The sequence below is a fragment of the Urocitellus parryii genome, chromosome 10, assembly GCF_045843805.1.
Source record: "Urocitellus parryii isolate mUroPar1 chromosome 10, mUroPar1.hap1, whole genome shotgun sequence".
Classification (NCBI taxonomy): domain Eukaryota; kingdom Metazoa; phylum Chordata; class Mammalia; order Rodentia; family Sciuridae; genus Urocitellus; species Urocitellus parryii.
In genome coordinates, this window is record NC_135540.1 from 89493585 (window position 1) to 89506942 (window position 13358).

The 13358-nt window shown below is 36.5% G+C and overlaps 1 pseudogene; it reads right to left on the reverse strand.

Annotated features, from left to right (window-relative positions):
• Positions 1 to 7942: 7942 nt before the first annotated feature.
• On the reverse strand, positions 7943 to 9319 carry LOC113192433 (tripartite motif-containing protein 75 pseudogene; annotated as a pseudogene).
• Between the last annotated feature and the right edge of the window lie 4039 nt (positions 9320 to 13358).

The following is a 13358-nucleotide window of genomic DNA, read 5'->3' on the forward strand; positions in this document are numbered from 1 at the left end:
TGCCACAGTGTATCTCTTTGAAATTGTAGGTATGGAGAGTTTAATACTAATATGCTAATAGGGTGTTGTGGATACAACACCTTAAGCAGTGCTTGATAGAAAATTAAAACTGTACATTCATTGCTGCTATTAATTTAAGGTATATAAAATATTATCAAGGTTTTCATATAGCATGCTCTAGTTGTTGACTATCAATGATATTATTTTACTTGTTCCTTCAAGTAACTGGTCCTTTGTATTATTTGTAGGTGGTCATATTTTACTACTACAGCACTCCTAGGAATACCTGAATATAGATTTCTCCCGTGTTATATAATACTGAATTTATGCATATTTTATCTTATGCAAAAAACTTTTAATATTAAAGTTTAAATTGATAGATAGGAGGTATGTTGCATCACATCTTAGTTCACTGGATAGGTTACTATGTGGCTGACAGCTATGAGGTCAAGAGCACAGAGTTGAAAACTGCCACTACTACCAGGTGTTTCTATTTTAGGGTCCATGAATTTTTCTTCTCATATGTACAGTTGCTATTTCATGGATATTGTATATCCCACCATTTATTACATCACACACACTTATACACACATACACTTCCTTTCCTGTTCTTTCAAAGTGCTATATTCAAAAGATCCTAAAAACACCTTCACTGAAGTTGCATGGAAAGTGTCTGTGTTTCTGAGGAGGGGTGATTGGGAGTGACCATGCAACAGATCACAAATATCTTTAAAAACATGTTAGGTAAGTCTCTCCCTGAAAGGTCACTATTGCAAACACTTTCTTCTTAAAGTTCTCTATGCCACCTGTTGAGAGCCACAGCCAAAGGGGCCCCAGCAAACTTCCAGTTGCCAGCTGATGATTGGCTCACAGCGGCCCCAGCAAACTTCCAGCTGCCAGCAAACTTCCAGCTGCCAGCTGATGATTGGCTCACAGCGGCCCCAGCAAACTTCTAGCTGCCAACTGATTGGCTCCTCTGCGGTGATGCTCATTGGGCTGTTTCCCCTCCCTTTCAGACCACGGAGCTTCTCATTGGGGGACTTTTTTTGGCTCTGCCCACGTGACCCAGCCAATCGGCCTCAAGAGCAGGAGGAGTGGGGGAGGTTGAGAGGCTTGTGGGAAGCCTGTGGTGGCAGTTGGGCTCTGAGGGTTTTCCTGAAGAGCTGTGTGGTGCAGTGTGTGTGTTCTAAAAATAAAGTTCGTTTCTTTTGACAAGTGGCTCCTGAATTGTGCCCAGCCAGACTGCGGCAACCACCCCCAAAACTCCTGGCACCTCTCTAACAAGCTTCTAATTCTTTCCTCCATCAAGAAGCACTAGGCATGTTTCTAAGGAAGCCAATATATTTTATCTGGGTGTATTCATCTCCACCACTAGAATGCCATTGCACTAAATCCTGAAACGACAGGATAGCAATTACAGAGATGATGATTCTGGTGTCAAGCTCATCAGTGAGTGATATATGAGGTCTTTAGATAATGGATTCTTGCATTTTTAATGATCAACAGAAACTATTATCAAGGAAAATGAATGGAGATAAAATTTCTAATTAAATTTCTGGCTTCATATCAATTGTGGTAAGTATATTAAAATAAATCCACTGCCTAAATTGTATATAAGACTTAATATAAAAATGATATTTACAATATAGCTTTGAAATTTATTTAACTGTAAACAATTCAACTAACTTCTATTTGGCTCTGATTTCTCTCAAATTCCTATGTATGGATGGAAATTATTGCAAAGTGACAAATATTTAATTTTTAACTAGTTTTGTGTTATGAGTATAATAGAAATACTACAAATACTAAATATAACAAGGCTGATAAAAAGTATATTTTACCAGTAAATATTTATTAATTTTTGTTTTATAGTTTTTTTTCCTGTTAGTATTCAAATAACATTTGTGTGTGTGTGTGTTTTAAGAATGTTATATGCCCTAAAAGCAAAGGCACTGAACCTACATTTACTAAAAAATAAGAGACTTAGTTTAGCAAACATCAAGGTCCTGATGTCACCCACAGAGCCTTCACTGATGGATTTTGGGACTGTACTGTTGTTATGTCTAGAAGACGTGTGTGGACCTTGTTGACCTGGTCTAAAGTCATGCTTATGATCTCAAGGAGGTAACTTCCCTTTTGGAAATTTCATAAAGAAAAATATAATCTTTAATGAGATTACTAAAGAATGTTATTTTATAATTAGAACTTATATGGAAAAATTTTTTTCTTCTTCTTGGGAGAAATTTAAAACACGTGACTTGTGTTTTCTTTCCCCAAAGCTTCAGAAGTCAGGTTCTCATCTAAGGTCAGATAAGTTTCACCTTAAGCTAAAATTGTCCTCTGGCAGGGAGTTGTCTTTCAAAAGGCCACAGATGAGCCATCCACAAATGTATAACTCATTCCTGGTCAAGCATTATATTCCTCCTAACTGAAAGATAGAACACAGAGCCATCAGAAATTCTTTTGACTCTGAGTTATTTCCGGTGGCTCACCATTTACACAGAACAGAACATGTTAAAGGAAGAAAACTGTATTCTTCCACTGCAGTAAGGAGATGAGCCATGATGAGAAAATCATCAAAACATACATTTGAATTTGCCCAAGAGTTGATAAAATACTTTCTCAAGCATAATCTCATTTAATCATCCTTATAACCAGGTGTGAAGGTAAAACTTGAAAGATTGATAATCATAATTGTTAATTTATATAAGAAATTCTTAACAGTTAATCCTGATTATGCTAAAGCATTGTGGATGCACTTACACTCACAGGATATGCAATTTGCAAAGTTTTACTTTAGCAGAAAAGGTGGATAAACTGTTACCAATATTTTGAGTGGAATGAAAATGAAAGAAATTGCTGCAATTTATTGTAGAAGAAAAAAATTTCAAACTTTCCTATTATCTACTGATTTTTATTAGAATAGAAACTACTTGAAAATAAACCAAGAGAAGTTGTAATTAGGTTAATAATTAGAAACTATTTTTAAATTTTTTTATTAGTTACACATAACAGTACAATGATCTTGACAATTCATACATTTGAATCAAATGGGGTATAATTTCTCATTTTTCTGATTGTACAGGTTGCATAATCACATTGGTCATACAGTCACCTATATACATACAGCAATAATAATGTCTATTCTGCTGCCCTTCCTATCCCCCCTCCCCTCCCCTCCCCTCCCATCATTAGAAATTATTTTCTAATTTCTCCAATTTAGACAGGTATTATAATAAAGAGGAACATAATAAAAATTGATAGAAGTAATAGAAGTGGTGATGTCTGGATGATGTTATACATACCAGAGGGGAAGATCAAGTAGAAATAATATATAGAAAACTTAATTGATATAAGCTTAATTTATTTAATACATTTTGAATAGTACCATGCTATTAAAAATGCCTTTTCCCCCTTAGCACCTAAAGAATATACTTTCTTTGAACAATTTAATATGAGGCTACAAAAAATATTTCAATTGATTTGTATGAAGAACACATATGACCATATTAAAACTTACAAGTTACAGTTTGAAAGTCAAACAGAAATCTAAAAGTCAGTAATACATAAGGCAAAAATGAATGGTTACCTTAATATCCTTCATAAATAAAGAAAATAAAGAACCCATCTGCTAATCTATTTATCATGTTCTTTCTCCTTCTTTTATTCATTTCACAAATGGTGTGGTATTTTTCTAGACGAAGATTTGGCTAACTTTTCCCATAAAGAACCAGATAGCGAACGTTTTCAGTTGTGCAAATATTAAGGTCTTCCTTGTAACTACTCAACTCCGTATTTTAGCATGAAAGCAGCCATAGACAGCACATCATGCAATAAGCATGACTGTGTTGCAATGAAACTTTATTGTATGTAGCAGGCTGCATTTGTCCCATAGCTATTGTTTAATAATCCTTGTTCTAGAACATAAAAATAAAACCCCTAAAATCAGCATACTGTAGTGACGCAATCACATGAATGTTTATAGTAGCACAATTCACAATAACCAAATCACAAAACAACTCAGATGCCCATCAATAGATGAATGGATTAAGAAAATGAGGGTATATATCCCCCAATGGAGTTTTACTCAGCCATGAAAGCTAAGAAGAATGAAATTATGGCATTTGCTGGCCCATGGATGGAAATAGAGAACATCATACTAAGTGAAATAAGCCAGACCCAGAAAATCAAGGGTCAAATGTTTTCCCTTATATGTGGACCTTGGAGCAAAGTAAAGGGGGAAAGACATGAGTGGGGGCAGGTGAGGGGAATCAGATATCATAAAGATACAGGGAAGATCAGTGGAGTAGAAGGAGATTGAGAGGAAGGGAGCAAGGATAAGAAAGGAATATAATGTGGAATGAATTTTACAAAATTATGCTATGTGCATGTATAAATATGCCATAGTGAATTCCACCTTTAAATATATCTATAAAGCCCCAATAAAAATAAATAATCAAATGAAAGAAAGACCAGTAGAGTAAAGGAAGGAACATAGGGGGAGGCAGGAAAAGAGAGAAGGAGGGTATTAGAACTAAAATGGTGTAAATCAAATACCATGCATTTTGTCAGAATGAACCCAAATATTATGCATGACTCTAAAATTCACTAATAAAATGAAATAAATAAGCCCCTGCTCTCAGAAAATTTTCATTTTGATAATATAAATAATAAATAAATGTAAATTTGTACATAAAAAGTTAAGTGGGAAAGAAGAGAGGCTGTACAGCAGGCTAAGGACAGAGTGAAGAATAAAGATGAAAAACACTTTTCAAATAGAAAAATAAGTAAAGATACAAAAATCTGTCTATAATACAAAATACTAAAAGGTCTGATTTAATGATGATTAAATCAAAGACATTAAAAAAGAGGTAAGTATAATTTTTCACCTCACAGAATGGCAATCACTAAAGTCACAGTAAACAATGTTGGCAAGGATGGTTATATATTGATATGGATGATTGTCAATAATTTGTTGTCAAATTCTGAGAGCAATTTGAAAATACCACTGACATTGCAAATAGGCACCCTTCCTATCTAATATTTTCACTTATTAGAATGTCTTCTATGAAACATAAAATGTATGCAAGTAAGTATCCTAGGATGTTTGATGTGATAACATGTTTAGCAAAAAACAGACAACTTGTTCATAATAGAGGATACTTTAAATTGTGGGAATTTTATTCAATATGTGACACAGTCAAGAAATGTCTATAAAACACTTTAAATTTATAAACTAGGTCTCAATATTTTGACAGAAAATTTCTGAAGTAGATTGTTATTTTAAAAGATTTGCTAAAAAATGTACAGGTAGATAGGTACTATTTTTCTCTTAAAAAATAAAGCTAAATATATTGCACTGAAAACTTGTGGGCAAAGAAGAGACTCCAGCAAAATGATGGGATGATTAGACATACATATAGGCAAAACTGAAACGTGATTCCCACACATACACAGAGACAGCTAATTGGAATACAGCCAGGTTTTGGCCTCCATATTCATAGAATAAAACCATATCCCTACAGTAAATAATAAATTGTAATCAGGTTACATGGAGGTAGAGAGAAGAAATAGGGGAAGCTTTCTTTTAAAATGAAGGAAAATCTTAAAAAGACGGACTGAGGGTTCTAGCTCAAAGATAGCGCACTTTGCCCAGCATAAACTAGGCCTTATATTTGATTCCCAGGGCTGCAAAGAAAAAGGAGTAAAATTTTATAACTTTATAAAAGCAACATAAATAAATATTATGCACTCAAAATAATGAATAATTTATTTCATAAGACTTAAGATTGATGACTGAACTATTTTTTCTTTTTTCTTTTTTTCACAATTCCTTTTTTTTTTATTTTAACATTTCATACATACATGGATTATAACTTCCCATTTTTGTGGTTGTACATGATGTGGAGTTACACTGGCCCCGTATTCCTATATGAACATAAGGAAGGGTTGTCTGATTCATTCTCCTGTCTTTCCCATTCCCATCCCCCGCTCCTTCCCCCCACTCCCCCTTGTCCTCAGGGGAACCTCCCCCACCCCATTGTGAGTCAGCATTTGCATATCAGAGAGAACATTCCACCTTTGGTTCTGAGTTGGTCACAATGAATTCTACTATTACATATAATTATAATGCAACAATAAAAAATTTTTGAAAGAGGCCAGGTATGAAGGGTGATATAGCTCAGTTGGTAGAGTGCTTGATGCACAAGGCCCTGGGTTCAATCTCCAGCACTATTAAAAAAAAAAAATAATAAAATAAAAAAAAAAAATAAGGCCAGGTGCCATGGTGCATACCTGTAATCCCAGGAGCTCTGGAGGCTGAGGCAAAAGGATCAGAAGTTCAAAGCCACCCTCAGCAATTTAAATAACTTATCAAGATCCTGTCTCAAAAAGCAGACAGGGATGTGGCTTAGTGATTAAGCACCCCTGGGTGCAATCCTTTGGACTAAACTACAACATAATGACTAACAGCCTTCTTACATACCAACAACTAGAGGTTTCTTTTCCTTAACATTAAATTCATTTAACTGATAAACAGAGTATAATGTGATGCTTCAGTTATATAGCTATACACTGTATAAGATTTAAATCAGATTAAACATACCCATTTCTTCATTTATCATTTCATTATGGTGAAAACTCAAATTCTGTTTTAGCTTTTTGAAATATACTGTACATTATCATCATCTGTAACCATCCTGTTCTGCAGTAGCACATCAGAACTTCTGGTGCCTAACTCTAACTTAGTGCCCAGTGATAATCTCTTCTTCATTTATTTTTATTTTTTTGTGATGCTGGGGATTGAACCCAAGGTCTTATACCTGTGAGGCAAGAACTCTACCAACTAAGCTATACCCCACCCGCTACCTTCCCCCAATATAAGAACCAGTTTTAACATACAGTGGGAAATAATCTCAACTTCTCAGTAATCTTAGAAAGGAGGATCACAAGTTTGTAGCCAACCTCAGCAATTTAGGAAGACCCTGTGTCTCAAAAATGGGGGGGGGGGGCACTGGGAGCCAGGATTAGTGGCATACGCCTGTAATCCCAGTGGCTTGTAAACTGAGGCAGGAAGATTCCAAGTTCAAAGCCAGCCTCAGCAACTTTGGTAAACTGCTTATGGTTCAATACCAGTACCACAAAAAATAAATAAATAAATGAAATTTTAAAAAATCAAGGCTGTAATGATTATAATAACAAAAAAATGGGGAATGGGAATAAATCTTAATCAAGAATTTGATAATTCATAACAAAACTTATATTATTATAATATAATGGAAAAGTTTCAGTCAATTAAGAGCTATGCATGGTGATACACTTCTGTAATCCCAGCAATTTGAGAGGCTTAGGCAGGAGGATCACAAATTATAGGCTAGCCTCAGCAATTTAGTGAGACCCTATCTAAAATGAAAAATGGTAAAGCACCCTTGAGTTCAAACCCTAATACCACCAGGGGGAAAAAATGTATAGTGCAGGCCTTCCACATAAAATATAATTGCCCTTACTTTGGAATTTAAATGAAAAAGACTAAAAATACATTAGAAAAAGTTATTAAGGAAACTCCAGACCTGTTCCCATTAGAATCAGAAACAGGATTAGATTGTTCCCTCTATTTCTAACAGTTCTGAGGTTTCCAACAAAACACTGAGATAAAAATATGGGACTGGGGATGGAGCTCTATGGCAAGCTAGAGCACTTGCCTGACATTCGGGTTAGACTCCCACAAGGAGGAAAAAAAAAAAGTCAATGGAAAATAAAAGAAAAGTGAAATGTAATTCTGAGAAGTTCATCATAAAACAATTCATGTACAGAAAAGGCTGGAGATGTGGCTCAAGGGCAGAGCTCTTACCTAGTATGCAGGAGACCCTGGATTCAATCTTTAGCACCAAACAAAAAAACCCCAGAATTTTGTTAAAATGGTTCAGCCTATTGGGGGGCTTTTTCATTCACAATCTGTTCCCTTACAGATTCTGAGAGGTTTTGAACCAGGTCCTATAAAGAAATAAGGACGCAGAGGTTCAGTAAAAGGGTCTGTGAAAGTACAGATGTAGAAGGGGATCTCACCCAGCTCACAGTCCAGGAAAATGCCAATGCCTCTGGCTCTCACGTCTAACAGCAGAGGTCTGGAACAGCTCCTGGAGCTTCATAGCCATCATTCAGTTGCAGAAGCTTCCAGCATCCCTGCTGGACTGATGGTCGCCTTGCCTTGGTGGACAGAGAGGCTTTGCAGATGCCAATAGCCCACTCAGATCTCTCTCCCAATTCCACCTCCCAGAAATGCCTCTCAGAATAGAAATCTGGAAAACCCAGGACAACCGGGTTGACTGTAAACCTAGTTGGAATATCAGGGATGTTTTGTTTTCTCATTGTATATCAGATACATTTTTTTATCCCCAGAGACAATCAGGTTAGGGTGGGCTGTTTCAGGGTCTAGAAATATATCTGCTTTGAATTCTTTAATTATTTTCTGCAGAGCAGAATACTGGGGAGGAAGATTGCAAGTTTCCCTCCTTAAATGAATTGAAAAGATTGGTGGGCTGACCTCACTGTCAGACTTCTGGTAGAAATGCTTCATCTGTGACAGCAATTCCACCTCAGACAACACATTGTGCTCTGTGACCCTGCTTAGTAAACCTTTGAGTGCAGAAGCGTAGTTTGAAAATGCTGTTATGTTTTCACTGAGTTTCTGTTCAGTGTCTTTCTCTTCTTCAGCTAACCTAGCAGGAGCTGCCTGTTTTCCTTGCTCTAAAAATTGGTTCGGTTGTTCAAATTCAAAGGATAATTTCTGTTTCTGGTGTTCCACCGTCTCTCTCAGCTCAATGCGTTTATTGCCTTGAATGCTTATTAATTTTTGAACCTCTGCCACTTGCCTCTTCAGGGGCTTGATGTAATTTACAAGCATTCCCCTGTGATAAGAGGCAGCCTCCTTGATGGGCCTCATGTAGTGGCCCTGGTAGTCTGGGGGCCCAGCACATAGGGAACACAACAGCTCCAGGTCCTCCTCACAAAAAGGGGTCAGGACCTCGTCGTGTTTCTCACACAAGCTCATCTGGTCCTGGCTCTGCCTCTTCCTCATGCTGAGGTGGAGGAGCTTGGCAATTTCAATCGTCCTTCCTAGCTGGGTGTTGCTCCTACAGTGCCTTTCTTTACACTGATGACAACAGACAGGACAAGGGAAACTGTCTTGTGGATCTGCCCAGGACTGCTGGATGCAGGAGCGACACAAGTTGTGCCCACATTCGATGGTGATTGGGTCTTTCAGTTCATCCAGGCACTTGACTTCTTCCTGAAGTCTTGTGAGGGCTGCTGCCACCACCATTGGACTGGCTGAAAGTCTGCACTGAGGTGGGCATTTTTTAGGAAGTTGGCTTTGTGGGTATACTCCAGCCAGATGGTCTCACTTGAGGCCCCTGGTTCTCACAGCCCTTGAAGTCCTAGCAGACCCTTGAATTCCAGATGCAACAGGAAGTCTCTTCCAGTGGCCTGCAGCCAATCACAGCTGCTCTTCCAGCCTTTGGCAGCTCAGAGTTGCCGGAGTAGAAGGCTCCAGAAGGCCTGTTTTCCTGTCCTGTTGTCCTGTAAGAAGCTCTGAACTATTTTTTTTTTTTCAACAAAAGGTTGAAAAAGAAAAAGGCAATGACTCTTAGACCAGTAGAATATATTTTGGAGACACATCATCTAAAGGATTGGTTTTCTAGAGTCAAGAAAAGAATGTATTTTGTGATACATCATCATTTCTTGAGTCTCTAAGTGTGTGAATGAAATCTCTTAGTACAAATATTTACAGGGTGATGACCACCCTCTCAAGTTCTAAAATATTTTTCTGAAGCAAATTTTGATATATTTAATTTCATTCATATAACTCATTGATGATTCATCAAATGTATAACAGTACTCTACATATTAAGAGTGTTTATTCTGTTTTTCCAAAGTAAAGGGTAAGCTATTCCTTGAATGCCTACCTTTCAGATGGGGCCCAAGGGCAAAAAATTTATTACCATGCACTTTTTCTTTAGAGAAATGAAAATAAATACAAATCAATAGTAATATCTACCTGATACACCTGACAGTACACAGAGGTATGGCTAATTATCAGACTGAATTCATAATTATAATCTCAAGATGATGTTTAATTTCACGATGGATTGAATTTTTACCTGTCCCCTCCCTGTGCCCTGAACTGTTCCCTAGAGTTAGTATACTAACAGGGAGCAATTTGGCTTTGTAAAATTTTTACTTTTTATAGTTGCTTTTTATGAAAATGCTAACAATTATTAAAATGATCAAAAATAAGAATACAAAGGACTAAAGAGTTCAGCCACTCCAATAATTGCATAGTTAGATTTTATTGGCTGAATATATACTCTTAGGGGGTTCATATTCGATTTCATCAATTAAAAATTTTATCTTATCTATATTTACTCCTTCTTAAAATTCCAGAATTATTTAGAGTGATCAAGAAAAATAAAAAGCACAATTATTTCTACTGTAAGTCTAAGAGACATGTCTTATATTTGCATCACTGCCAGTCATAGAGCAAATGATTTTATATGCAGGACAATCTCACCAAATACTCAGGACATACTTTGTAATGTACTTTCGCTTTACCTTTTGACCAAGACAAACAAGATAAATACCTTTTTATGTATTCTCTCCTAGACTTTAGTTTCCAATATATATTTTTTTTCTAGTATTTCTTCAAAGCCTACACGCTGATGCTTTCCCCCCTCAACTCTCTCAGCTTTCCTCCCTTCATTCCTTCTCTTTTCCTTCTCTCTCCTTTTTTTCTCCCCACCCATTTCTAGCTATCTCCTTTAAGGAGGGAGATGGTTAAATGTTCTCTGGTCTCAAGCAATTATAATATGTTAAGGCATAATTAATATTTGCCACAAGTTTATTTACTTGTTAAAGGAATATTTCTGACTGCATTGTTTTATTTCATATTAGTCCTACTTTTAAAAATATTCTTTTTTTTCTTTAATTTTTATTGTTGGTTGTTCAAAACATTACATAGTTCTTGACATATCAGCACTAGATAAGACTTTTGCTTCTCACGCTCAGTTCTGTGAGTTGATTTTTGTTGTTGTTTTCACTAATCTAGAATATTTGTTAGCCTTAAATTTCCTATGTTGTTTTTCTGAACAGATATTAGCAAATAGAAGGCAATTCTTGATGATTTCCCTTCATTTTAAAAGAAAGCTTCCCCTATTTCTTCTCTCTACCTCCATGTAACCTGAATACAATTTATTATTTACTGTAGGGATATGGTTTTAATCTATGAATATGGAGGCCCAAACCTGGCTGTATTCCAATTAGCTGTCTCTGTATATGTGGAGAAAGTGTTTTAATTTTTAATATCACTAAATACAGATTGTTCTGTTTCTCTTCTGTGTTTTAAATTTACCTAGTAATTTCTTAATTTTTTTAAAAAAATACCACAGATCATCTGATTTCAAGTTTTTCCTTTTATGGCAATGATCATCAACTGGGTGTGCTGGGAGGTTTTTGAAGAAAAGACATGAAACTGACATCTTTAAGAGTTGGAAAACTGGGATGACATTAGCAATATGGCTGACTAGATATACTTGGCAAGCTTCTCTCCACAAAACAGGTGCAAAATAAAGTAAAAACTTCTATTTTACTGGTTCATTTGAAGCCAAGTATTGGAGCATAGTGGAGACGTGGCAGGTTCTGTGGAACACTAAGACATCATGGCCTGTAAAGAGGTGTAGTAAGCACACAACATCTATTGTCTAATCTCTCCAGATCAACCTACAACCAGAGAGATTTCACATGGTGAAAAAAGTATAAGGAGGAGGTCCATAGCAGTCACCACCAAGGGCATGAACACATGAGGTATTTACTTCTGGAGAAATCTACATCTTTCACAGGTTCTGAGCCCACTTTGGGTAATCAGCTTGGCAGCCTGCCTTGAGCAAGTCTGCCCTGTAAGTCCTATAAGGGTACTTGTGTAATCCTCAGACTGGCAGGTACCCTGTCTGGACTAATAGGCAGATCCTCTTTCTCGACTACTAGAAACATTGTGCCATTCCCTCCTAGGCCCACCAGAGTGGCTCTACTCCCACATGGTCCTCAGGAAATGATGGTATTTTGCTTACGCAGCTGTGCCAATTGTACCTTGCCTGCATGGGTCTGTCAAAGCAACACCATGCTCATATGACCCATGGAAATTGACAAATGCTCCATACAGACAACTAGGTGCTTCACTCCTTGAGTCATCAGAGAATCTACCTCACCTAAGAGAACTGTATTCCAGCTGGTAGAACAATCTCACAAACCCCTGAAGCCTATGTCACTGACAAATCCACAGCATTGCTGTTGCTGATTACAGCTGAAGAAGATACCTGAACACTACACTATGGTGTCCACCTGGAACCAAAGCCAATGTAGCTTTCCCAGGTGATATCCCAGAAGGAAGTCTTTTACTACAAAAGGCACCCATAAAATCGATAGAGTTGCAAATATCAACCTAGGGACAGAAAAAGTGTGAAGAAGCAAGGTAATATAATGCCTCTAAGGGAATGCAGTAGTTCTTTAGCAATAGATCTCAAAGAAAGTCAACGAATTGCCTGAAAAAGAATTTAAAATGATGATCTCTAAACTCAACAAGATACAAGAGAATACAGACAGATGATTCAATAAGGGAAGATAATTTATTATCTGAATGAAAAAGTTCAACAAAGAGTTCATTTAAAAAAGAAGCAAATGGAGATCTTAGAGCTAAATAACTCAATAAAAATAAATAAAAACACAGCTAAGAGCCTCAACATAGGACTAGATCAAATAAAAAAATAATAATCTGAGAGCTGAAGGCAGTTCTTTGGAAATGACCTGACAAAAGAAAAAAAAAACTAAAAATAATGAAGTCTATGAAACTTATGGGATGCCATTAAGTAAGCAATTATACTACTATATGGGTACTTCAGATGGAGAAAAAAAAGGCACAGAAAATCTAGTCATTGAAATAATAGCTACAAACTTTCCAAATCTTGAGAAAGATATGACATTCAGATCCAGGTAACTCAGAGGATCCTTAATAGATTTTACCAAAATAAAAAAGTCCTAAAACATATTTTAATCAAACTATCGAAAGCACAATAGAGAATTATAGCAAGAGAAAAGCATCAATTCACATGTAAGAGGATCCTCATTAGATTGACTGCAAACTTCACAGAAGAAATCTTACAGGGCCTGAAAGAATGGGATGATATGATATATTCAATGTCACCATAGAAAACAGCTGCCAACCAAAAATATTATAAGCAGCAAAAGTACCCTTCATAGAAGAAGAAATAGTCGGTCCCAGATAAACAAAACCCAAGGAAATTAATCATCAC